Below are 27,858 nucleotides of genomic sequence, written 5' to 3' on the forward strand. Positions count from 1 at the left end.
TAAGATGAGGAGGACGCTCATGCAGAATATCAGCCACCTCTCCCTGATGTCGTCGACCTGTCTGTGGGCATGGAGGCAACGGAGAACCATGAAGACACATGTTAAACTTTGATGGCTGGAGACGTAAATATGCATAATTATGTTGGCTGTACTATTATTTGTTAATACTATGTATGCAGTATAGAAAATGTACGGAGATGAAACATATAAAGGACGAAAATTAAAGAACCTCATTCACACTCTCAAGCTTAAGAGACAATAAGGCGAAGTATCTCGAAATACACGATACCAGCTCCGCAGTTTTACCCAGAACCACCTTCGCCTGAATATACAACTACACTGCCTTCTAGAAGCGCTGAAACAGAACAAGAGCTTTCAGTGCACACTTTACGTTATTTTATCTGATCAACTGAGACTGCGGTTTGATGCAGTTTGTTTTTCTGCGGGCCAGATAAGAATGGGGAAAGCAGGAAACCTATGCTTTCAGTAGTAGCTCTGAACCAGTGTTTTTGTGAATTATATTAGAATTTTTCGTTTGTGTGCTCTATAAGATGAGGCTGCGGGAAGAGCTATAGACTATGTACAGAGAGCAGTTCGTATTCTCCACAACAGATGGCGCCGCCGCCGTTAATAACAGCATCGGTGCGGAGCGTAAACCGCTGCTATGTATTATTATTGTACACAAATCTCGAGTGAGTGTTAACCACCCGCTGCTATGGCACAGATGTAATGCTTATTGTTGAGGATATGTGCACGGAAGTGGAGCTAATGTTTCCATGGTCTACTAGCGGAAAAATAAAAGACGCTCTTTACATATGAAAAATGTGCTGACATTGTCTACTGTTTGTCTAGAAGCTGTCTTGCGAGTTCAGGTTACTGTCTGTGAGGACAGAATGTTTACGCACGTGTCCACGGACAAAAAAAAATTGCACGAACTCCACGAGCCAGCTCGCCGGCAGTAGCTGAGGGAATTCGAGAACGAGCTGGTGATATCTTCACAGTAGTAATATATTGTGCCACTTTACCATCACTGCGTTATTTCGCAGTGCATTAAAAAGAATCTTGTGGCTATAACTGCCAACACGTCCAGAATGAATTCATTGTGCAGTGTGTGTATGCGTGCAACCTTGCTCAGATTCGACAAAGAGCTAACCAATACATAGAATAATTGATGTTTTTATAGAACCACGCAAATGCATGGGACAGTGGCGAAATTTATCATGATAGTAATTTATGCATTCAACCTTATCTCGGCTCTAGCTACATATGCAGTTGTTGAACCGAAGTGCAGTTTTTAGTCTTACTTTCGCCAGAACACAGCAGAACGCCCTTGAGAAACGTGTATAGTCTTCCTTTGGAAGCCGAAATGTTAATAGAAGATAAAAATATATGTGAAATCATATCGCGATAACATGGGCGTACACTTTCAGTTGTAACTTTTGTGCACAGTGCTGAGCAGTGAACATTCTAACTAATGATAATTCCTCCTTTCAGCGAAAATACCAAGCCCCGGAAAGCATACTTTCGGGTCTGAGATCGAATCATGTGGCCACGTAGAGGATAAGGCAGTAAACTCATTAAAACATTAGAATGCGCAGATGGCCGTCTGGTTTGTAAACAAATTCGAGCCGATGCGGATAGTAAAAAGCACATGAGTAAATAAGCTGATTGAATCAAACGTTTTGCCGCATCAACCAGGGGCGTAGCCAGTGGGGGGTGGAGGTTATGGGTCGTCAGCCCCCCCCCCCCCCCCCCCCCTCCCCTCGAAATTTTTTCGAACTGTCACGGACCGCAGCATGGCCCAAGTATATATCCCGACTTCTGCTATCATAGTTTTCTTCTTGCCTGGATCGTCTGTCTTTCCTTGTGTAAAGTCTACTGTCTGTGATTGTGCAAGATGTTTATTTGCCTTGTTTGACGCATTATATAGAGTGACTTTTGCTTAGATACGTAGCTTTAATGGAGACATACGTGTATTTAAATATCTTGTTGCGAGGTTTTGTGTATAATACAGTGACTTTGTTTCCAATGACACTTTTTTGTCCTTTATCAAGTTGTATCTTCGCATTTCTAATACTCCACTTTATCTTCGCACTTCTAACGCATATTTTGCAGAACTCCTCGTTTATACATGTGCTCGTTGTTGCGACTAAAATTTCGGTGCAATTACTCGCAATACATGACCGGTGACAGCTGCTGCTGCGCAGTACACTGGAACGAAGGAGAACGTCGTTGAGATTTTTTCCTGGCCGTTGCATATGTGCAGAAATGTAAAGGTTCTTGAACGACAAAGATTCATTAAAATATTTGTCCTCTACTTGCTCATTTCATGGCCTTTCCATTTTTCATATGAGCGGCATGTACTGCTTTCCTGGTTTCGGACTGATATAGTTATAGACTTCGTGTGATAGTTTCTTTACTTATTAAATACCCCAAAACATGGAAGCCTTGACATCAGTTATGTCTGCTGTGATTTTTAAGACATACGAATGCATTCTTTTATTTAAAAAAACACATATCTCACTTGTCTAGACAGTGGGGAGCGTTATCTAATACACAATGGCAGTGTCAATGGCAATACAGTTATTGGTTGGTTTATGGGGTTTAACGTCCCAAAGCGACTGAGGCTATGAGAGACACCGTAGTGGATGGCTCCGGAAATTTCGACCACCTGGGGTTCTTTAACGTGCACTGACATCGCACAGTACACGGGCCTCTAGAATTTCTCCTCCAAAGAAATTCCAGCCGCCGCCGCCGCCGGGATCGAACCCGCGTCTCTCGGGTCAGCAGCCGAGCACCATAACCACTGAGCCACCGCGGCGTTATTTTTGCATTTGATCCCTCTACAAATTCTATCAGGAGGCCACGCTGCGACATGAGCCCCCCCCCCCCCCCCCCCCCCCCGAACAAAATTTTTGGCTACGCCACTGGCACCAACGCGTACTACAAGCGTTCACACAAAGTTTTTTTGTGCCGTTGTCCAGCTCGTTATACACGGCGAGAATCGGAACAGCGCCTCGCAGCCGGGCGCCTGGGGCACTTTCGCGGCAGCAACCGTCGGAACCACAATGCCCAAAGGCCGGCGATGGCGAAAAGGTCACGTGACCAAACATGGCGGAGCTCATGCTCTCGCAGTGCAATGCGTCTATAGCAGTAGCTCTGCAATTGGTGATTTGTAACTCTGTGCTTCTGGAAAACCAGTCGCGAGGAGCCTCTCGTAGCAAAGGAGGTGAATGACCCTGTTTATACACCGCAATATGTCTTCGTGCGTTCGTTGGGAGTGCCTACATGATCTGATAGTAGCAAAAGCTGTAATATTACGGAACGCATCGATGGTATGCTACTTACTCAGGCAGGTCGACATAGTTTATGTCTCTGAAAAGAGTGAATCAGAAAAATTAGATTGTACGAGAGTGGGGTTAATGTTTTCTGCGCAGAGCAACTATTACCGGCAAGTCGTTCCTTAGAGGATGCTTTCTACGAAGTAGAAAAGCAGGTCATAATGGTCGGGAACAGCGAGATGACGGGCTCAGAGGAAGACACAACACAAGCGCTGAATAATAATCTTTTTTTCTTTCATTTAAACTGTACACAACACATAGGCAAGCCCGAGCATATCAGTTGCGATCGACGTCATATATGACTTAAAACCTATAGACGTCATCAGGTCACACTTTAAACATCATCTCAGGAATTTGAGGTGACAAAAGTAACAAGTGATAATAGGATAATAGGATAATAATATAACATAATGAGGCAATAAAATGCTAAACGTAGATGATCACACGGCCACATAACGCTTACAACAACAAGAATGTAAGTTGGGTTCTAAATAAACTAAAATCCTAAAAGAGTGACTATTGCTAGGTTAGGGGATTGTAAAATGGTGAGATTGAAAGCCAGCTGTGATTTCTACCAATGGTTATGCATTTTTAGCACGCCTTAGCATAAACGTCAGCTTCTCAAAGCAGGCTACATTTCATCACATGTCCAACACTCTTGGACAAAAATTTTGAATAGTGAAATATTGTAAGGTACTATTATGGAAATATTGAAGGTAATGGTGCAGGTGATGGACCAGTGATGGCGTCACTACTTGCCAGCTAATCAGGATTTTTCTGGACAACGGCGGACGGTTGCCGCCGGCTTTTTCTCAGATTGTCGCTTCTGTGCTCTCACTTAAAGGGCAACTGCAGCACTTTTTTCAGAGTTTCGAAATATTGAAGGATTCAAATCTATGTAGGCTCTAGGTAAAGCATGCGAAGTGTTTTTGCCCTAGCATTTAAAATAGTGACATAATCGGCGATTGAATTTTGCGTTTCTCCTCAATGCACCCGAGGAGTGCAGGGAAAAGCGTGACGTCACGGAAGGTATGATTTCAAATTACTGCTGTCGTCAGCCACACACTGCCCTGACTCGTTAGACGCTGCCAAACAACTCTCGGAAGGGTTTGTCTTCTGTGGCGTTGGTTTTTCCTTCAAAGCAGGCGTTTGTGCGCTGGAAATGTACCGATACCTTCGATGACGTCATCATGCACCCCCCACTTGGCGTTGTGCGCTGCGGAGAAGCTTGGAGGGCGTCCGGATTTTAATCGGCGATTACTTCACTATTTCAAGAGCTAGCCCCAAAACACTTCACATGCTTTACCTGCAAGTTTCACACATTCGATTCTCTTAAGCTCGTTGATTTCTAAAACCTACGCAGTTTCCCTTTAAAACACCCATCTTCAAACATGTCCCGACATTAGCACTTACTATACAGGACACTGATTTCCCGGTGGGTTTCGTGGTTCCACAGTGTTCGTATGCACGCACCCAGTAAGAAGCGCGACAATGATCAAAATGTGGCGTAGCTCGAGCCGATATGTGCATCTTTTGCCAAAACACACAGGCCGCCATGGTTCATAGCGGGACGTACGCTACGGCTTGTTTTTGCTTTGCGAGCAGTCCGAATCTCCTTACGATGAGGGCAGCTGTCATCGTTACGCTTCAGCGGGTAAGATGGGCATGTGAAGGGTGCTGTAAAATCTCCGCCTTTAGATTCAGTCGAAACCGTAGTGGCCAGTATACGCCTTCTTCACGTTCTTTTTTCTAACTAGGACTAATTAAAACGACAGTTCAAATGACTGCAGGGTTATGTTTACGAAGCAAAACGACAAAATAGTCTGGGGTATTTGCAGCAAGAAACGCTTTGAACTATATATAGTCGGATGCAGCTCAAGAAGAATGGAAAGTTGGGCAAGTTGGAAGCTGTTCATGATGAAAATGGGGGCGCAAACAAAACGGAGACAGGGAAAGAAGAGGGCGCTCGTCCTGATGTCTTCTTTCCCTGTCTCTGTTTTGTTTGCGCCCCCATTTTCATCATGAGCAATTCAAGAACGCAGCGGCTTTTCCCCGTCAGAGGACCCCTTCCAGCCAATGGCGTCGGTCGATCCTCATGACCCTGCTAGTGTGACAAAGCAAGGATGGGCGCCTCAATGGAACTAGAGGTCTATCCTCGACCACAGAGGGAAGGGATCATCCCTTTTCATCTACCACTCCCTGTATTGTCACACTACCAGGGTCACGAGACCGGCCGACGCCACTAGCTGGAAGGGGGTCCTTTGACGGGGAAATGCCGCTGCATTCTTGAGTTGTATCCGACTACAGCTATGGTTCTGGGCCGCATAAGTTACCTTCCGGCTGCCGTGCGCTCGTCCTCCATTGCCGGCGACGGACCCAGATCTTCGATTGAGCTGGCCTCGACAGGCGCTTTCTTCTTTTTCCTCTGCTTTTTCTTAGGTGCCGGCTGCTGCTGCTCCTGAGCCATTTTCATCGCCTGCAACGCCTGGAGCACCCTCAGCGCCTGCTCCCGAGTGCCCTCTAGGGTCATCAACGAGGGCGCTTTCAGTCTAGAACTGGAGGCGCGAGGGCCCGGCAGTAAGCCTCGCGCCTGCCCCCGAGTGCCCTCCATGGACAACGCAGAGGGCGCCTTCAGTCTAGAACTGGTAGCACGAGGCAGTAAGCCTTGCGCAGCGGGCGGAGGGGCGGCGCCGGGGACAGCCGAGGGAGGAGGCCCACGCGGGGCAGCTGGTTTGGCAACGGCTTGCTCTGGTGGTGCTGGCATGCGCGTTGGCTTTGGGGTTTGAATGGTGCTTGGCCCGGCCTTTGGGATAGCGATTGAGCTGCCGGCTGCACTGGCTGTGGCGGATTTGGTTGCGACATCCTTTTGGGGTGCCTTCGTGACTGTCTGTGCTTGCTGGGGGACTGGTAGTGGCTGCTTGGCCACGGTCGTCGGAGCCTTTGGTTGCGAGAAAGCAACCGGTGGTACGTCGGTGGGGGGAGGTGGTTTCTGTATGATGAGAGGGGAAACAACACGACCGCTTAGTGACGTCACTGACGGCTAGCTGGAAACGAGTGGCAAGAAGAGCGCTGCTTTGTTTAACATAATGGAAAGAGCAGAAGGCGGGATTTTGAGAAGTGTGATTAATATACTGGCTCCACGCCGAATGCAGCGCCGGCACCCCCATGCGAATTCTCTCCGTACGTCAGCACACCGTGGTGACAGTCGTTACGGTAACGCCTCTTGATAGGTAGCAGTTCCTCTGCGGACTAATAGAGTGCTTACTAAATCTAAAGGTTCTATCTTTAAAATTTATGTGCTTCTAACCGGAAGCATCGAGACCGCTATTCCAACGAAAATGAGGCTCGCAATTAGCGTCTCTTCGACTTTTTTTCAGATTGGGGTCTTAAAAGGACAAAGATATACTCAATTTAAAAAGACTTCAGAGCTTTTTCACAAACCAGTGAGTCACCAAATATTTCGTCTATCTCTGTGTAAGGATTTTTGGTAGTAACATGATGTCGCAGCAAAGATTAACAGAACCTCCGTATTTAGCTTTGATCCTTTAATTATACTTTGTAGAAATAAGGATAGGAGGGGGTGGCGAGGAGGACTTCTACTATACCGCTTGACCCTAGAATAAGAAAAAGGTGTGTCTTTACGTAAAAGGAAAAAAAAAAAAACGGGGAAAAATGCCCTGCGTACTCATTTCAAATTGACCCATTCTGAACGGAGGCCTAATAAGCGCGAATATTTATGCATGCGTGATGTGCCAGGGTGGAAATAAAAATTAGTGCGCCTTATTCGGACTTTTGTTTCCCGAAAATACGTGTACCATGCCCTTTGAGATGGGCATCATGGGTGAAAATGTAGATCTCGGGGCGACATGATCACAGTAGCAGTCGAGGTGAGTGACATTGAAGCTCTGGTTCAAGTATGAGGACAGACATCGACAACGCGCGGAACTAAAAGGGATGTAATCCGAAATTGCAAAAATACGACTGAGTTTGCAGATGGAGTCAACAAGAACATGGTTAGGCAAGTGCAGAGTCATAAAGTCATGTATCTAAATCTGAAATAAACATTTAAGGGGACACTTAAGTTTCTGAGAAAGCTCTATAGCTTTCCTTTGTAGCCGTATGGCTGCGCTTGGGTGGATGCCAATGAGTAATTACTCCCTTATTACAAATTTACTCCACGTTGGGGGATTCCCCTAAACATTTGACCAACACTGTTCCCACTTCGAGTTATTGATCAATTCGCTCTCGCCCTACCATAAGCTTGCCGTCCCGGTTAGCTCAGTTGGTAGAGCGACTGCTCCGGTGAAGCGGTGGTCCCGGGTTCGAACCCCGGACCAGGACGAATTTTTCTTTAACTGCGAAGTTTCTGAGAAAGCTGTATAGCTTTCCTTTGTAGCCGTTTGGCTGCGTTGGGTGGATTCCAATGAGTAATTACTCCCTTATTACACTTAAGCTAAGCCTTAAAGGTATGACGCAATAGCTTTTGTGGGTTAACATCCATCTGTGCGGAATTGGTCATTCTGGACTTTACATTCATAGATCAAGGGGAAACTTCATAGTGATGCTGTGGTACTGCTGTTAAGCGATGGCCCTGCGATGGCAGGTGCTGCCATCGGTGGCCTTGTGCGACCCAGGTTGCTCCTCCTGCCCTTATAAAAATCGTTTATAGACAGTCTATAGACTTCTTATAGATTCTATTACTTTCCTATAGATATTTATTTCTGTCTATTCATAGTCTATAGACTGTCTATAGACAAAAGTCTACTAAGAGTGTATGGCCATAAATCTATGATTGTCTGTAGACTGTCTATAGCATTTGTATTGTCTATAGACTGTTCTCTAGGATTTGTCTATAGAGAGTCATAGTAGAACGTTAAGTTGGGCGAGTTGGTATAGGTTCAGGGTTGAAAAACAGCGCACAAAAGACTAGACACAAGAGTAAAGGCGACGACAGGACAAGCGACAGGACAGCGCTTGTCCTGTCGTCGCCTTTACTCTTGTGTCTAGTCTTTTGTGCGCTGTTTTTCAACCATGAAGGATATAGAGAGTCAATAGACTTCATAGGCAGAAGTCTATTGACACTCTATAGACTGTATAAAAATGTTTGTAAGGGTGAACAACTTCTCGCAACCAATCATTAACTGTCACCTGCCCCGGCTACGGTGGTCAGTTTGCTTACAATCCGTTGAGCAGGTTCTGATGACGCCACGTGACCTAGGTTGCCCACTCAGGTTGCTTCTGCGGGAATTTTTCGCTCACGATGCCGACACCATTGCCGACGACGACGACATTTTTTCTGCTCGACGGGAGCCTCAACACTCTCGCGTTACAAGGAATCTAAAAGGAAATAAATAATTCACCAGTGGGATATCCCTAAGCGTTTCTTTAAACAGTCATTATTTAAATCTTTGTGGCTAAACCTAACAGTCTGCAATCGATCAAAATTTTACTATGGGCTAGTCGGTGGCTCAGCTTATGCAGCGCAAAAAACAGGGACAGCAGAGAAGGGCAAGAAGAGAAAGAGGGACAGCGCCAGTCCTGTTGTTTGTGTCTCCTCTGCTGCCTGTTTTTTTTTTTTTGCGCTGCATATACTTTCCTTAAGACGAGTAGCATGCTTTATTCCACGACAAAAAAAAAAGGAGTTAAGAAAGAATAAGATTTGAAGATAGGAAAAACTCAACTTGCGTTACTCCCTCATAAAGAACCCCAGAATGATTTTCTCGTAGCTATATGTGACGAGAAGAAAGAAGGCACGCGGCACGACAGCTTTTAATACGAAAGATTACGGGGTGAATGTGTCTGCTCAACAGAGACCACGTCGGCTGCAAACGCCACAAGCGTCTGCTGATGTCGTCAGAACGGAAATAACCGGGGTGCTCGGCCGCATTGGGTTAATTTAAACGTGGCTTGAAACATTCTAAACATGCGTCTCCAATAGTATTAGAATGAAGAATAAGGCTTTAAAACGCTATCTAAAAAGGCGAGGTCTGGAGGGACGCTACAGTTGCAATAAAATGAAATCAAAATACGTCCCATCCGTGAAAGAAAAACCGCTCCTGTGCAAACGTCTAAATATTGCAAGAAGAAGCGTGAAAATACATAAAGGTCAACCTTCCTATTGAAAAGTTTGTATGGGTTTGAATGGGTGAGCAAAGTGGATTATGGCACATTTTGTTTGCTTTATAGGATTAACGTCTCAAAGCGACTCAGACTCTGAGGGACGTCGTAGTGGGGAGCCAAAGCGAGAACGAAATTTTGGCATTTTATTGAATCAATAACGCTTCGGGTGGTGGGTTTCAGCGCAGTCTTTTACGCCTTCTATACCCTTGTGTACTTAACACCCCCTGCCGCATCATGGTTTAAGTCAACCAGTGCTTATTCCTGGGCGCCGTTACTCTCCCGCTATAGAGTGGCTGCATAACCAAAGCCACGAAGATTTGCTCAACGAAAGCGCGTCCGCGCCCGATTGCGTCAGTTATTCCGCAGGGTGACAAGCGGAAAACATTTATTTCGCTTGAAGGAGTAAATATATGTTCCTCTCACCTGCGACATTGCGAGCAGCGGTCGGATCGCGTTTTCCTCCTCTTCTTCTCCTTCTGCTTCCTCAGCAAAAATGGCTCATACCCACGCGGGGGGATTGTCCAAGGTACGATGGTGAATGATGATGATGATGTCGTTTATCCGTCCTTTCGAAAAGTCTCAATGCCCGCCCACTACTTATTCTTTTCATTCACTTTTGCTTTCTGCCAACGCACGAGGTTTCGTTGCGTTCGTCTGACATGGTTGGGGATGACGTATTAACCGAAAAAAAAAGGCAAACAATTTCTGGGCAACTTGAAAAATTTTATTCTCGAATAAAGAATATTCGGCAGAGGCACAAGACTGCTTATTTGTGGGAATGCGAAAACATGTCGTGGACGCAGGACGTTAGACGTTTGGTTTCGGCCTGCGAACTGAGTTTATTTTAGGCGATGACCATGAAGGTCATGAAGTATGCCAAGACCCATACATACACACGGGTGTATGACTCCACCAGAATTGCTGTACGACGAACGGTAGCATCACAGTTTTGATACGAAAGTCTGCGAAGGCATGCAGTTGAAGGTGCATATGCCGTCGGTTCAAATCCATATCGTTAAGCTGTCTTTCAATTTTACTGGCACATGTAAGCTATATGCAACAAGAAATCGTTTGACACCACCCAGAATGCTGCACGCCGTCACAGTTTTGGTACGAATGTTGTCGGGAAAACTGGCGCCACGTTGAGGTTGGACAGTGTTGAGTATATGTAGACGAACGTCATGTGTAAGCTTGACGTGTGCCTCGTGCGGCCTCTTGATGACGCCACCTTATTTTTCTTGCCACCGCTGGGATTTTCTCTCTCTCACACACGCACACACACACACACACACACACACACACACACACACACACACACACACACACACACACACACACACACACACACACACACACACACACACACACACACACACACCTACACACGCACGCACACGTACACGTACACGTACACGTACACGCACACGCCCACGCACACGCACGCGCGCACACCCACGCGCACACGCACGCACGCACGCACACGCACGCGCCGTCGGCTTTTTTCTTAGTGGGGCTATAGTAATGCTCTCACATTAAAGAAAACGGATCACTGAAAGAGCGGCTTTGCTCGTTTCGTGACCGAACGCCGAGTGCTTCTGTTCCTGCACCCTCCTCCTTTTTGGCCCAGTGTCGGGGCACTTATCTCCTCCTGAGGGGAGTCTCGAGTAGCGTTTTCTGTTTCTTTATTTTCTTTCCACTGCCCGTTCTTTTGCAGCTGTTATTGCACCACTTTAGGGCTAAGGCACGGGCAAGGGTCATCTTCGCTCGGGGTAGAGGCGGCGCAGCCTACATACATCCTTTGCCGAAAAGCGTCTTTGCTCAGGGATGAGAGAGTTGGCGTTCTTAATTAGGCTTTCCTGCCTTACAGGTCGCCCCCACCGGAGTCACCTGTGCATCGGTCATGGACGGATGACTCGCATAATCGGATTTGAAGCTTACTTACGATGGCGGCTTCCTTTAGTTAGTCGATCATTTCGTTCTGCGAAGCAGAGTCCGTAGGGGCTGGATTTCATCGGCTCCTAGTTTGTAATTTTGGCCTTCATTTCGGCGGAATTAGTGCAGACCCCTTCTGAACCATTGCTTGCGAAGGAGGCTCGATACTCGGCACTTAGCCGCTTGAGATATCGTTGCTGCTCAAGAGTGACGCTTAATCCTTTTTCGCCTTTTTCCTTGACACCGTCCGTGGCTGAGTAATCCGGCGAGCCGGATCTGGGCAGCAAACTTCGGCTCATGCGATACGTTCATCTCCTGTTATGTTCAGGTCCTGCCTGGAAGTTGCCTCGATGAGAAGGTATATTTCGTTGCCCTTGTCGACATAGAATATGCAGCGTGGTACGCAATGATCTCGGCTTTCTTGGCATTTTTTTTGAACTTCCACGAGATGTTTGAGTTTGGTTCGCTGTTTTTTGTCGTACAGCTTAACGAATCCCACGTACTGTCGGCGTGGCACCGTCGTTTCCTGGGCCTAAAACATACGGGGTGTTTTGGTTTCTCGGATATTTCAATGAATTGCAGAGTGTTGTCGCTTTCTTATATGCTAATGTGCTCTCTTATATGTTTATGTGCTCCTCAAAAATCCGCAAGGTATCCCCCCCCCCCCCCCCCGTCCAACAATAATGATGTGCGGCTGCTCGGAGGAGGATTGTCCCACGAGTAGGTGGTACGGACTGTGGCCCATTGGGCACGTCCAGCGTGGGGAACGTCCTTTGTTGCTTGGTCGACAGTGAAACTGTTGTTCACTTTCTCAGAGGTGTCGCACATCCGGGCCCGTAACCATCGATTGAGAATGGACTGGTTGACTAAATGTAGCCTTTTCCATTAGGACCTCCTACTCTTTCCCAGGGATCTCCTAAGTTCTCGTCATGAGGGCCGGCTTTTAGATTTGTGAAGGTGGTGAGGTATACAAAATAAGTATAATTAAAAGCTAATTCAATAATACTGATTGATGACAGGGCCTCAGGTGTTAATGGATATTCCTGCTTTAGTTTTAACGCCTGTATTCCGATTGTCAGGAAATATGGAACAATTACAACAGAGAACGCTCAAAATGATTGTGATTAATTACATAGGAATGCACGTACAAGGTATCCCAGGTCCGTTAAGCCAAGATTTAAAAATATAACGAAGCATACGTGGACGCATCTTCAACCATGTTGCTGACCGAGGCGTGTATCACGTCGAAGTGCTACTTAGTTCAATTGAGTAAGTAAATTAATTAAAAAAGTCTTTTCACTGCAGTTTCCTGCGAAAATTCAGCAGCCATATTGTAGAGCGTCCCGAAAAATTTCTCATTCAACAATTTTTATGAGAAATGTAGATTACCTATTCTCCGCGTTGAAAAGAAATCCCGCGAAATACAAGAAAAAATGTCTGGGGTTCAACATGGCTTCAACCTAGTTATACGAGCGAAAGCTCTGTTAAGCATGGTCTCCACTGTCTCAAATCAAATGTCAAGGGTCAAGGGCAAGGTGAAGCTCAAAAGTCAAGGTCAGGTACCCACTCTGTCATATCAGATGTGAAGAGCAAGGTCAGGGTCAAATGTCAATGTTAGGTACTCAATGGTGATAGTCATATAGTCACGTCGTAATTTTACCATAGCTTGGGCCATACCACCACGAAGTTAAGTTCGGTATGACTTTGTGAGGAATTGAAGGTCATTGTCGATGTGGTGACCACTGTCTCAAATCAAACGTCAATGTCAGAGGTCAAGGTCAGGTACCCAGTGGTCATTGTCATATGGTCACGTGGTCGTACTACCATAGCTTGGGCCATACCACCACGCAGTTAAGTTAGATTTTACCTTATGAGGCATTGAAGGTCATTGTAGATGTGGTGCTCACTGTCTGAAATCAAATGTCAAGGTCAGAGGTCAAGGTCAGGTACCCAATGGTCATATATGGTCACGTGGTCGTACTACCATAGCTTGGGCTATATGACCACGCAGTTAAGTTCGATTTGACCTTATGAGGCATTGAAGGTCATTGTCTCATCCACATCGAAATCGGAAGTTGTACCCGAGGAGTACTGCTCTCGCTCTAAAAATTCCACGTAACCATGCGCTCGCGCGCCTCTTTTTCAATGATTTCTAATGCGGAATTCGTGAACATAGCTGCACTCAATGGTGCAGCGAACGTGAGTCAGCAAATTACAGAAGGCACTTAAGACTACTTACGGGTTTTGAATGCGAAACCACTCTTTTATCTTTTATTTCCTTTTTATTTTTAGTTTATTCGGACAATTGTTCTCTACCTTTCTAATAACATATCTACTCACTAGCCTACAGTCGTAAGGCAACGCATATAGGGTGGTTGAGGGATCAAACGCGGGTTAATGACATCCTGTTTGAAATCAAGATGAAGAAAAGCGAAACGCAGGCCGAAACACTAAAAGCGTGCTTAGTCGCAGGGCGGCATCTGGCGCCTCTGTGCTCCAGCGCATTGCTTTGCTTGTGATGTTTTTGTTTCTTCAGCCCGATGGTCGGAAGCGCCCGGCCGACGCCTAAGAACGCTGCCTTGTGTTTCGGCGTGAGTATCGCTTCCGGGAACCAGAGCACCCGCTGTTCTTCGCACTGAACGCAGCCAGACCACAGGTGTTACTTTCAATTTACCGCCAGCGACCACTTCATTGTTTTCAGTCTGTCACGTTTGAGAGACCATTTATTGAGGCTGAGTTCCACTTGCGCGAAAATTCACGCGAACGCGAAGGCGATGACGGCAAACGGCGAGCAGCGCAGCCAAGCGAAGCAAAATGCGCGTGTCGCTTGCCGGGTCGCTTGGACCTGCACCCACAGAAAATTTTGCTCGTCACTGAAACGACGCTGTCCAAACGACAGGCCAAAGCCTGGCGTAAACTTGAAACTAACACCTACCCAAGTCCCTAATTGCGTAGCTTCTATTCCGAAGGACTCTACTCAGGCAAATCCAAAAATTGTGATGCGAAAGCCGATCTAAATCATATGATCTGGAACTGCCCGCAGTCCCTACCCGCGAGTCGATCCATTACCGACTCTTGTCATTGGGAGGCTCTAATATTAGCTCAGCTCCGACCCGGGGACACAGATCAAGCTCCTCCAGCTGGCCGAAGGCGCCGCCGCTGCCCAAGGAATAGCGGCCGCCGTCTAAACGGGGGGGGGGGGGGGGGGGGGGGGGGGGCGGTTTTGGGTCGCTCCTCTATATCCGCTGGTTACACCACCACTGTTAAAAGGTTGCGTTGATGCGGGGCTCTCACGCCCCGCATGCAAGGAACTCAGTTGCTGGGTGGAGACTGAATGTTTATTGCAGTAGAGAGAGAGGCAGAGTGTACAAGAAAGCACTTCCGCTGCTGTGGGAGCGCGGGTGGTCACGGCATGGTGCCAGTCAGGGGGAATGGGGGAATGCGTTAGTGTACGGGGCTGTAGGGATCAGATGTCGGGGGAGACGCCTGCTAGCTTTTGTGGGAGCGGCCGACCCGCGCTTGTTTCTTCGAAGCGGCCGGCTTTTATGCGCGGAGGAGGCAAGGGCTGCTGGAGCGGCCTTGCGTCGCTTGGTCGACGAACACGACAACCACCACCATCGTCGCCCGGAAGTTGCTTAGGCGATTAGCCAAACAGCAGCTCAGCGTACATCACTGCAGGTAATTTCTCGCGCTTTCTCGAAAGTGCCGCATTTTGTGCTGTCAATTCGTAATTTGGAACTACTTTAGAAACATTTAACTTTCTGCAATAATACGATTACACTACCAATTTTTTTTACTTGTCAACACGACACATAAAAATATATATTTCAAAACAGGACAGCGCCTGTCCGGTGTCGGCCTTTCTGTCATTTCCCCCCCCCCCCCCCCCCTCTTCAATAGCATGAACGTTTACCAGCATGCCCAACCCAACACTATGCTATTCGCCTATGCTATCATTGGTTTCAGCTACGGTAGGCTTCCTTAATATGCATGCCATAGCAAGCCCCTCATTCCCCTACCCTTGACCGTTCAAGTACGTTCTTCATGTCACATCTGCATAACTGATGTTTTCATAGCTGTTAAGGTCCTGTTTTTTTCTTGCACTAGCGCAGTGTGAGTGTTTTACAGACATACCTTACCCTTTCCACAATGCTCATCGGGCCTTGACAGCACTGAAGGAAATGAATTATTGCACTTAAATGTTACATCAGAGAATATAGACACTTTGCTTTCATAACTTATAGTTGAAATAAAGGCTCCCAGTCCAATAAAGGTTCTTGGACCAATAAAGGTTCTTGGACCAATAAAGGTTCTTGGACCAATAAAGGTTCTTGGACCAATAATGGTTCTTGGGACATTTTATTTAAATGTGCTTTCCATCGATTGCTCGCAGGCAATTTGGGAATTCCCACAGACTCCACAAGCCTGCAGCAATTTCCTTCCGTTCATTCTCTGTTGGAGGCTTCAATACGGAGAACCATTGCTTAATCAAAACTGAGATGCCTACATCGTAGCTGCACTGTACCAGAGGGCAGGGTTGACGCACTTCATGTAAATTGGAGCGAGCCCCTCCCACAGAGCACCTTGCATGTGAGATGGATAGCCTGCGTGGCTGTTTTAATCCCCACCCTGAACGCCATTGCAGCATCTTTGATGAACATTTCTGATGACAGGTACCTAAAAATATGCACATTAACATTTCATTTCATCAAGTTCGAACACGCACGCACACGCGCGAGTGATGTGATGCTCTGCATATCGTTAGGCAGGCAGTCTGACCACACATTTTTTCCTTAAACGAAATCTATACCTTAAAAAAAAACATCTAAGGTAGCAAGCTAATTCAGCTATCAACTTAAACTCGGCAGCCACAGGCAACTCACTACTATTCTCGTAACTATATATAGCCTGTTGCTACTCTAAACGCAATGCTTCTCTCTGTGAAACCGCTCATAGTGCTGGAATTTGACGCAGAGATGCCAGATGGAATGATGGCATGGGTCTTGATTTTCAATACGAAGTTTCGATGTTTGATTTATGGTTTATTGCGTTTAACGTCCCAAAGCAACTCAGGCTATGAGGGACACCGAAGGCTATTAGGGACGCCGAGCAGAAAGTTGAGAAGATGCTGCAAAAGGAGAACAACATGGACTACACGTTCGCTGACAGCTTCCTGGACTCCATGCTTCGGTCAAGCAGTGATCGCCGGAAAAGTCTTGCGTGTGTAGTACTGATGCATTGGGTTATCGTGAAAAGGCATTATTTAAATCGTTGCATCCTTTTGTAGAAATAAAACAAAATCGCCGGTACCATCACGCTATGCAGAAAGCAGATTTTAAATAAATCTGCTGTGGGAAAAAAATTGATGGTTAAAATGGTGATAAAAATTGGTTGCAGTGGTGTCTGACATTCCCGTTCCACTAACCTCGTGCGGAAGTTCTAGTGCGCTAAAGAAAACTTACATTAAAAAAAAATGAAATATACTGTAGGCCTCCTGTCGTCTGAGTCACCGTCTCTTAGTTGTTTTCATTTTTGCTGAGTCATTCTTTGTCCGACGTCTTCCTCCTCTCCTCTACAAGTGGAGAGGGACGGGATAGGGACGACGGTTGGTAGGCGGAGAGAGGGAAATCTCTCAAACATTCCCTGCCACCTGCCGCTGTTGCCACGTGGAGGAAGAATTTTCGCCTTCATGGCCGTTCTAATGCTATCGCATCAAGGTTGATAGAGCGTTTACCCTCCCTTGTGTCAATGTGAAATTAAGCGATAGCCAAGGTGCTGCGAAACGCCGATGACAGTCATGGTGTTTAGCAGCTCTGAGCCGTAGTGGCGGGAAGGGGTAGGAGTAAAGGCCGGGTGTACGCCAAGCACGATCGCCAAACGCCGTCTATACATCTGTATTGAAATATACCTGCGCTTAAAAGACACGGACTGAAAGATAGAGACACACACACACAGTCCGTGTATCTTTCAGTCCTTGTCTTTTAAGCGCAGGTATATTTCAATATGGAAAACCAACTCGCCCAACAAACCACTCTGCTATACATCTGTCGCTGTAAAAAAGAACGGAACGAAAAAAAATGGCTGAGGCTTAGCTAAGGTTAAGCCTAGTGAGATGCGAAGCATATTGATGGCTAGGCTTGGTAATACATGGCTTTCCTTGGTTGACGTTCATCCCGCTCTTCATCGGTCTCTGTGGCACGCTGAAGCTTTCGCTTCCCGTTCAAATCAGCCCTGCTTCCAGGCGGCATCCCAACACCTGGCCGCCTCGTAAGTGCCCGGAGAGCGAGGCAAGCTCAGCTTTATACCGCTGCTGTAGCCTCACGTGGTCAGCTGCAGCGCCTCTGATGTGGAGCCTCCACCGCCGCGACCGACCGCGCGAGCCGGCAGCCCATCTCTCCTCTGCTGTGACGTCATGTTGTCACGTGGTCAGCCGCCGCGCCTCTGATGTGGAGCCTCCACCGCCGCGGCCGACCGCACGAGCCGGCAGCCCATCTCTCCTCTGCTGTGACGTCATGTTGTCACGTGGTCACGCTAAAGGTCAATAGTAGCTCCACCGCCGCGCTCGACGGGCTGTAGTGTAGCTCTAGTAATATGCTTCGCATATAACTACAAGCCACTATACTATAAGGTCCTTGAGTCGTGCATGCCTTCGCAGAACTTTCGCAACGCAGGCTGCGTAGTTCGTTTTGGGCTTGTGGGGTACCGCAGTGCCGACTTCTTTTCCACGGCCACGTCGTTGGATCTGGGCGTCCTTCAGAGATGGATTGCTAGGCAGGGTGCTGCTTGAGATCTTTGTTCAGTTGAGCCGTACTTCGAACGCCATGTCATGAGCCGAGCGAAGGAGATAGCACGGAATTTATTCACGACGTTTTTTAAGGCAATGTAAATATAATAAGAAACCTTGATTTATCCTCTTCCACCTGTTGTGATCTTCGGTAAGCAGTACAGACAAGACTGAAGCATTATTTAGGGCAATGCCCGTTTTGTGAAAAATAAAAGTTCACTTTGCATCAGAGGAAGTTAAAGCAATGTGAATAAAACACCACTGTACTCTTAAGTGGCCATTAGAATTGGTCTGTTCCTCACATTAACTCGTTTCTCTCTCCCGCTCATTGGGTTAAGACGAATCAGTTAACTTAGAACGGAGTGTCTAAGAACATTATCTGCTGCGTTGGTTTTGACTCAAAAAAGATGCTAAAAGCGGTTTCGTACATTGTTTATCGGCTCAAAAAACTAAATTGCAAGTTAACGCTCTCGAGACCAAGATCACAGAATTTTATACCCGAAAATTGCAGCGCCTTTCTGGAAGAGAATAGCGCTGTCAAAGTGGCTGTGTTTGATTCACGCCTTCTAGCGCAAATTTTGACGCCTTGTGCGACGGTATAGGAGGTCTAATTGGTGAGTTCGGCTGCTATTCGTTCGAACTGAAAGAGACCGGCTTTATATGGCTTCTCGCAGGCTCCGTAACAAGGGGTAAAAAAATGATTCATTACACATCATATTTCAGCCAAACTGACAGAAACGACAAGCAAGATGTTCCTGCACCACATGAGTTACTCGCACAAGAACTATGAGGAGTTTACGTTTTCTACGTTTTTTGCAACAAATGACAACTCTTGGTCACGGTCCAGAAGGCAGAGTCCTTGGCTATTCATTGCAAATACTGTTGGCCGTGGGGCCGTTACAGTGGTTGAGCGTGACACGTAGGAGTAACATGTTCATTTACAATTATACAAAAATACAAAGTTCATCTTCATCTACACAATCACATTTTTTGCGATGTAATGTTTGAGTGCCTTGTAGTTGGCAAAATATGAGACAATATCAATGGAGATCGCAAAGGGAGTGATTTCATTTATTAGGGTTTAATGTCCCAAAATGACTGAGGCTATGAGGGACGCCGTAGTGAAGGGCTGCGGAATAATTTCGACCACCTGGGGTTCTTTAAAGTGCACTGTCATCGCACAGTACACGGGCCTCTAGAATTTCGCCTCCATCGAAATTCAGCCGCCGCGGTCGGGATCGAACCTGCGTGTTTCGGGCCAGCATCCGAGCGCCATAACCACTGAGCCACCGCGGCGGGTTACAAAGGGAGTGAGTTTGCGTCACAGTACAAACGCAAACACCAATAAACTTTTTTTTTTGAATATCTATCCACAAATCTCTAGAAAAAGTAGAGCGGTACTGCTGCAAATCTTCAAGACGAAATGAGACCACCACGTAAGCTGTTTTTATTTATCCTCAGGTAGCGCTGAAGAACCCCCTAATGTGGTGATATTTAAAAGGAGGAAAAAATAGAACCGCATCCTTTGCTGAGAATACCAGGTGTTTTAGGGAAGACTAAGTAATTTTCAGAAATAGGTTTTTTTGAGGTAAAAACATGGTTTTTTCAGCATAGTATTACCAGTGTGGACGGACGCCAGAAAACCGGGGGATCACCTTAACTAGTAAGCTGATTAAACAATTTTTAATAATTAACTTTTTAAATATTAGAGTCAGGCGCGTAGTTGCAATCAGAGATTTGTAGCCGGTCGTATAGTAATAGCCATATCAGTTTATTGAATTTAGAAAATGCTATTCATGATGTAAAAAATCCTAAAATGCTATTGAACTTGGCGCTGTGGATCGACAAATTTTGGCTTTTAACCGAAAGACGCGGGTTCAATCCCGGCCGCGGCGGTTGAATTTCTTTGGAGGAGAAATTCTAGAGGCCCGTGTACTGTGCGATGTCAGTGCACGTTAAAGAACCCCAGGTGGTCGAAATTTCCGGAGCCCTCCACTACGGCGTCTCTCATAGCCTTAGTCGCTTTGGGACGTTAAACCCTACAAACCAAACCAAACCAAATTTTGGCTTTGTTGACTGCTTTCCGGTGTGCGCCAACGCGATGCTTCAAAAGCCATATTTCTGACAATTACTTAGTCTTCTCTGAAATACCTGGTACGCACGCACCAACAATGGTGTACCATTAAAAAGAGACCCTGTTTCAACTGTTACAAAACATTTATAGAAGCAGCGCCTAAAACAAGTGAACACTATTCCAGCGCTCTAAGAATAGGAGCCGTTTGTTAACTTCCAGCATTGAGCTTGAAGACCGGAGAGGTGGCATATTGCATCCTGTCCACACAGGCCGAGCTGGCACGTATAATTACTGCCTGGCTTCATGTGACTGAACACTCCATCAGGAGCGTCCTGAAAGCAAAGAAAAAATATTTACACTGCGAACTGAATGCTTACTTAATGTGATCAAAATTGCAACCGGATTCTAAAGTTGTCAGTTAAGGTGTGACAATCAAAAGTGAGCGCATGCCTCGAGACGAAAAATTCGTGTGGTCATGTCGGACATCGGATGCTTGACGAAGCCTTTTTACGATATTGTGTGCCGTTGCAGAGTGTTCAGCTGCATATATACTTACAACAAATAGTAGCTGCCGTTGTTCTAATTTTATTTCGTTGTTTTTTAGTGGAGAATTTATTGCGAGAACAGGAGATATACAGAAACACTGTTTGGACCGATAGCTACAAGGGCTAGTGGCCGGTTCAGTACAAAAATTACATGCAGTTCAGCCGCAGATGCGGAAGACTAAAGAGTTGATCATGATATACACAATAGTGCAGGTTTACAAAAAACACGCAGCAAAAAACCAAGAGTAAGATAGGAGAAGGCAAAAAGAATACAAAGAACACAAAAAGCAAAAAAACACAAAAGTAAGAAAAGAATACACAGAATACAAAGAAAAGCATACCAAAACCAAAGAACAAGAAAAATGAGGTGTCAGAAATTCAAGAGTTTCAGGTAAAATTTGATTAGACGTAACGCAGTTTACAAGTCATTTTAAAATTTCTGGCTACTTTTACTTCGATGGGCAATCCGTTCCATATTTTTGCTCGATTGAACTCTATCCGGTGTTCACCATATAAATTGCTACATTGCTAATATTGAACATTCTCTCCATTCTTTTATTTTGAGCACACATTCGACGCGCTTCTTTTGGAGGTTGTTGCCCGCCTGTACCTGCTTCCTTTGCTCTCTTCTCATGCCTGCTTTCATACAGTGTACTTCACCTATGACTTGGCCCAATTTTTAAAAATAGGTTTTTTTAGAAGAGCTCTTTTTTCGGCACAGCATTTTCAGCGGTGTACTACAGCCGAATATAGCTAAGGCAAGCTAACTATAGTCTGGTTAACTTGTACTGAATAGCTAACTTTTAACTATTACTGTTAGGCTGCGTAGTTATAGAGACTGGAGCCCACCGTAATTAATGCCCATGTAAGTTTTTAGAATTTCCTAAACGCAGTTACTGTCGGAGCTATGGCCCAACAAATTTTGGCTATCTTGACGAGTTGCGTGCACTGGAGTGGATGCTTTGAATGCAAGCTTCTTGAAAGTGTATGTATATTGGTGCGATGTAGCCTAAATTTGTTGGGTCAGAGCCGGAGGTAAATGCGTTTTCGAAATTCTAAAAAGTGGTATAGATATTAGTTACGGTGGGCTACAGGCCTCTCAATAATTAAGCATAACAGTAATAGTTAAAAAGTTAAATATTCAATATTAGTTCAGCAGCCTGCTTGTTAGCACATCTTAGCTGTATTCTGACGTATTACACCGCTGACATTGAGATGCCGAAAAAAAGCGCTATTTTAACCTCTACAGTTACACCAAATAATAATACTGATGCCTCTCAGCTTAGTGCATCTTCCTTTATCCTCATTATCACTTCACCCCACCATTTTCAAGCTTCTCAGTGCGTCGTTGAAGGAGTTTAATATATTTTAAATTCTACGATTAGAAAGTGTCATATTTTTCCTCTTTCAGAGTATCTCATATGGGGCTAACGATATAGATTTGTTCGGGCGCCTTTATCTCCTGCCATAACCTCCAGCGAGGCCACAGTACGTAAAAATAAATAACTAAATAAAATATCATTTACGGGCAGTAATCTGTTCCTGATTCATATAGCTGGGAAGTTTCGGTCATACATCAGGTCATAATCGATCTCAATCGATTACGCTAACACTACAGCTATATATGCGCGCGCGCGCGCGCGCACGCACGCACGCACGCACGCGCGCACACACGCGCACGCACGCGCGCACACACACACACACACACACACACACACACACACACACACACACACACACACACACACACACACACACACACACACACACACACTCTGTAGTGTGCCAACTGTGACAGGTACCGCTTCCCGCCATCCCTGCCTCCTGCTTCCCTTTGCTGTTCTGACGATCGACCATGGACAAAGTGCAATTTACGTCTCGAACCCATCTTCGTGCCCGTCAGCAGTGCTCCGAGGTGAATGCCTCGGGCGTATTGAAGAACTTGATTCCTGCCTTCCCTATACCCTATTCTTGATACGACCGCTTCCTTCGATGTCGATGTGCTCAGCTCCTGTGATGTTAAGAATGATCCACCGCCCTCCGACGTCTTCCACCGTGCCATTGACGCTGACCTTCCACCCGCGCTACGTGATCAACTCGTCGCCCTCCTCCAGCGCTTCAGGTCTTCTTTCGATCTTCCTCAGACTGCCTTGGGCCGTACGTTTGTCGTTGCGCACACCATCGACACCGGTACACACGCCCCTCTTCGCCAGCGCCCCTATCGTGTCTCGGCTTCTGAGCGCCGCGTCATTTCTGATCACGTGGACGACATGCTCCGTCGGGGTGTCATACAGCCCTCTCACAGTCCCTGGGCGTCTCCTGTTGTGTTGGTAAAAAAGAAAGATGGTTCCATCAGGTTCTGTGTTGATTGCCGCCGGCTCAACAACATCACACGCAAGGACGTCTATCCCCTGCCACGAATCGATGACGCCCTGGACTGCTTGCAAGGAGCTGAGTATTTCTCCTCGCTGGATTTGAGGTCAGGCTACTGGCAGGTGCCCATGGCTGACACTGATCGCTCAAAAACTGCCTTCATAACACCTGACGGCTTATATGAGTTCAACGTCATGTCGTTTGGCCTTTGCAACGCCCCGGCAACTTTCGAACGCCTGATGGACACCATCCTTAGTGGACTCAAGTGGGAGAGTTGTCTTTGCTATCTCGATGACATCGTCGTCTTTTCTGCGGACTTTTCTTCTCATCTCATCCGCCTGGAGCGCGTTCTGACTTGTCTTACTGACGCTGGGCTCCAGATGAATTTGAAAAAGTGCCGCTTTGCTGCCCGACAACTCACCATTTTAGGACATGTAGTCTCTAAAGACGGCATTCTTCCGGACCCCGCCAAACTTCGTGCAGTTGCCGAATTTCCGAAGCCCACCTCACTCAAGCAGCTCCGTAGCTTCTTTGGCCTTTGCTCGTACTTCCGTCGCTTCATCTTAAATTTCGCCTCGATCATCGCTCCTCTGACCCAGCTACTCGCAGGCAGCTCCAACCTCTCCGCTTGGACGCCTGCTTGCGATGACGCCTTCGACACCTTGCGCCACCTTTTGGTTTCGCCTCCTATCCTGCGCCACTTTGACCCGACTGCGCCTACTGAGATCCACACTGACGCCAGCGGTATTGGACTGGGTGCCGTTCTCACCCAACGCAAACCTGGCTTCCGTGAATATGTGGTCGCCTACGCCAGTCGGACCTTGAGCAAAGCGGAGGCCAACTATTCTGTTACCGAACGAGAATGTTTGGCCATCATTTGGGCCATTGGAAAATTTCGTCCCTATGTCTACGGTCGCCCGTTCTGTATAGTAACCGACCACCATGCCCTGTGCTGGCTGGCCTCTCTCAAAGACCCGTCAGGCCACCTAGCTCGCTGGGCTCTGCGATTGCAGGGGTATGACATTCATGTCATTTACCGCTCCGGCCTCAAGCATAATGACGCGGACGCTCTTTCCCGCTCGCCGCTACCTAGTGCTTCATCGCCTGCTCCTGTGTCTGCTTACGACTTGTCCTCGCTTGCCACTGCCGACATGTCAACCGAGCAGCAGAAAGACCCTTGGATCGCCAGTCTTATTAACTTCCTTTCGAGTCCTACGACTGATAATTCGTCCCGTTCTCTCTTACGTCAAGCCCGTCACTTTTCTATTCGGGACGGTCTCCTCTACCGTCGCAATTACCTGTTCGACGGACGCAAATGGCTCCTAGTGATCCCCCGCCATCTACGCACCGACATTTGCGCCGCTTTTCATGCGGACCCACAGTGTGCCCACGGCGGCGTGTTGAAAACCTACACGCGTCTGCGTCTTCGATTCTACTGGCGTGGCATGTACCGCTTTGTTCGCCACTTTGTGCGATCTTGCCCATCCTGTCAACGGCGTAAATGTCCGCCTCACACCTCGCCTGCTCCACTGCAGCCGTTACCCTGCCCTGCCCGCCCGTTTGACCGCGTTGGCATAGACCTCTACGGCCCCCTCCCTCCCACTCCCGCTGGTCACCGCTGGATTATCGTGGCCGTGGATCATCTCACACGTTATGCTGAAACGTCTCCATTACCATCTGCCTCCGCCCGCGACGTGGCTTCCTTTCTTCTAAAGAACCTGATTCTTCGCCATGGTGCTCCTCAAGAACTGCTCAGCGACCGTGGACGCGTATTCCTGTCTGACGCTCTTGAGGCCCTCCTCAAGGAATGCCGCATTATTCATCGAACCGCTTCGTCTTACCACCCTCAGACCAACGACCTGATCGAGCGTTTCAACCGAACCCTCAGTGACATGCTGTCCATGTACGTCGACGCCAATCACTCCAACTGGGACCAAGTTCTTCCCTTCGTCACCTACGCATATAACACTGCGACACAAACCACCACTGGATTCTCTCCCTTCTTTCTTCTGTACGGCCGCGAGTCCCCCTGCACGATGGATACTCTTCTTCGCTACCGACCCGACATTTCCGAGTCCACGCCACTGTCCGACGCTGCCAGGTACGCCGAAGAATGCCACCAGCTTGCTCGCTCGTTTACCACGCAGACCCAGTGGCAGCAAAAACATGACCGCGACACTTCCGCGGCCTCTACCTCCTACCCTGCCGACTCCCTTGTGTGGCTCTGGGTGCCTCCCACAACTCCCGGCCTTTCGCGGAAACTGCTGCATCGGTATCATGGTCCCTACCGGGTTCTCAAGCAAACATCTCCGGTCAATTATATTGTTGAGCCTGTTGCACCCGCTGCGGACTTGCGTCGCCGTGGCCGCGAAACCGTACACGTCGACCGACTGAAGCCGTACTACGACCCCTCTGTTCTTCCTTCCCCTTAAGACGCCAGGATGGCTCCTTTTCACCCGGGGGAAACTGTAGTGTGCCAACTGTGACAGGTTCCGCTACCGCCATGCGCCGACACTGCGCTGCGCCTGACGACGACGAAGTTATGCGCCGACACTACGCTGCGCCTGACGACGACGAAGTTCCCCCGCTCTCTTCTCACTTGGTGCTGGCTACGCCCGTCGACGCTGCCAGACCCTGCACAGGGGTTCGGTCTCTTGAGGACGCCTAATAAACGCACCCCTACAATATATATATATATATATATATATATATATATATATATATATATATATATATATATATATATATATATATATATATATATATATATATATATATATATATATCTATGATTGCTGCTGCTCGTGCATGCTTCTATCTGACCTGCAGGTCCGTGAACAGAAATTTTCAGAGCCTAATGAAAGCGCTGAAGCCTCAACAGGTACCACTGAGTGAGGAGTCGTCTCTCACGGTGACATACTATAAAGCCATGCTCTGGTTTTGCACTCTCTTTCCCTACACCACAGCGTGCAGCACTCCTCATTAGCTTTTTTGTTTTGAAGAACAGAAATATGAATACTATGCACTATGCGGCACAATACAAGAGTCAGAAAACAGCTAACTTACTGTGCACACTTGAGAACTGGTGAAGAATCCATTGGATCCGTAGTTACATTTCATGGCACAACCAGCTAGGATCTTGAAAAGGAAGAAGAAAATTTTAAGTAATTACAGCTGAAGTACTTTGTGCTAGTTGTCTCAAGCACAGAAAATTCGTGAAAAAAATTTAAAACCTTATTTGCAAAATAAAAAGCTCGGTTCCTATTCTCCTGTTCTTAAACCTGGAACAAAATCTACAACCCAAAATATCGGACAGATTTTTTTCAGTGACTGGAAGCTGTGCCAATTACCAAGCCTCTAACTTTTTGACGAGCAACTATCCAAAAATGGGTCGAAAACATCAGTTGTTACACAATAACATTTAGTTTACCAAACCACTACGAAAACATACATTCCATAACTTCTTATTTTTCGCCTTGCTTCCTGTGGGTTGAGATCATAACTTACGCAGACTGTTTCACAATCGCGCGTTATCCTCTACTCATCGCAGATTATCGGATATTATGTGCCCCGTTTTACCTCTAAAAAAATTGCGAGGACACTTTGGGAACTAAAGTGTTGAGAAGCGAAAGCGGGGGCACTATGCCGGGACGACTTCCGGTGGATGTGACGTCACACCATTCTCGTGGCTGAATCGATACCCAAATTATACATCTTTCGGGGATCTTAAGTGTTATTTACGCTTAATTACACATTTGACACAAATCCCTCCTCCCTCTAATTTGACACAAATCCGACGTTTTTCCGTCCATTCTGTGACAATTATCAGTATGCCGTGACGACTTCCTGTGCGTGGGACGTCGCACCGTTCCCGTGGTTATATCGACGTCCGCGCTATTTCGACGCAATTTCGACGTTTTTGTCTCCTCCATCTGAAGCAACCATTGGTTTTATTTTTTAGTTCCCGAGTTAAACGCGTGTGACTCGCTTTGTTAACGGACGACAGAATGAGTCATTAAAGGCTTTCGCCTTAATATCGGCCCCCTTTTGCTAGAACGTCCAGGCTCATGAAAGACTGTAAAAACACCGAAGTTCCTTCTGAGCAAACAGTTTGTAGAGTTCGAAGCTAAGCGTAATTGCCAAAATTTATAAGAACTAGAGAAAAATGCGTAGTAAATACCTGGCATTTTATTCTCTGTACTTTGAATTACCACTTGGACGAATGTCACTCAAATGTACGTTTTACTTAAAAGAACATTTTACAAATTCTCGTGGAAACTTCACTACAGCGAAGGGAGCTATCCTTACCTTGAGCGAATCTCTTCACACAAGTTTTGTACTTAATGCGCTACAATTGTCTTTCACAGGTCACAAAAAAAACGGCTTTGCCCCGTTAAAGAACAAATAAAAAATAAATTGGTTTTTGAAGAAAGGAAATGGTGCAGTATCTCTTTGCAACCAATGGCGTCGCCGTGTCGACTTGAAGTCGCTGCCGACCCCCTTACATAAGCGGGAAGCTTTTGGAGCGCGTGCGCCACGCTAACAAACAGTTCGAAAACACGCCGTTATTTCGTAGAAAAATATACTGTTACCGCAATTAATTACCTGCCCATTAGTACACAACAGGATGATGGACTTATTAGTCAAATGGAGTGGAAGTTAAGAAAGAATAGGCAATGCAACTGAAGT

This window comes from Amblyomma mixtum, chromosome 4 (assembly GCF_055824585.1).
Source record: "Amblyomma mixtum isolate Tamu chromosome 4, ASM5582458v1, whole genome shotgun sequence".
In the NCBI taxonomy this organism is placed as follows: Eukaryota; Metazoa; Arthropoda; class Arachnida; order Ixodida; family Ixodidae; genus Amblyomma; species Amblyomma mixtum.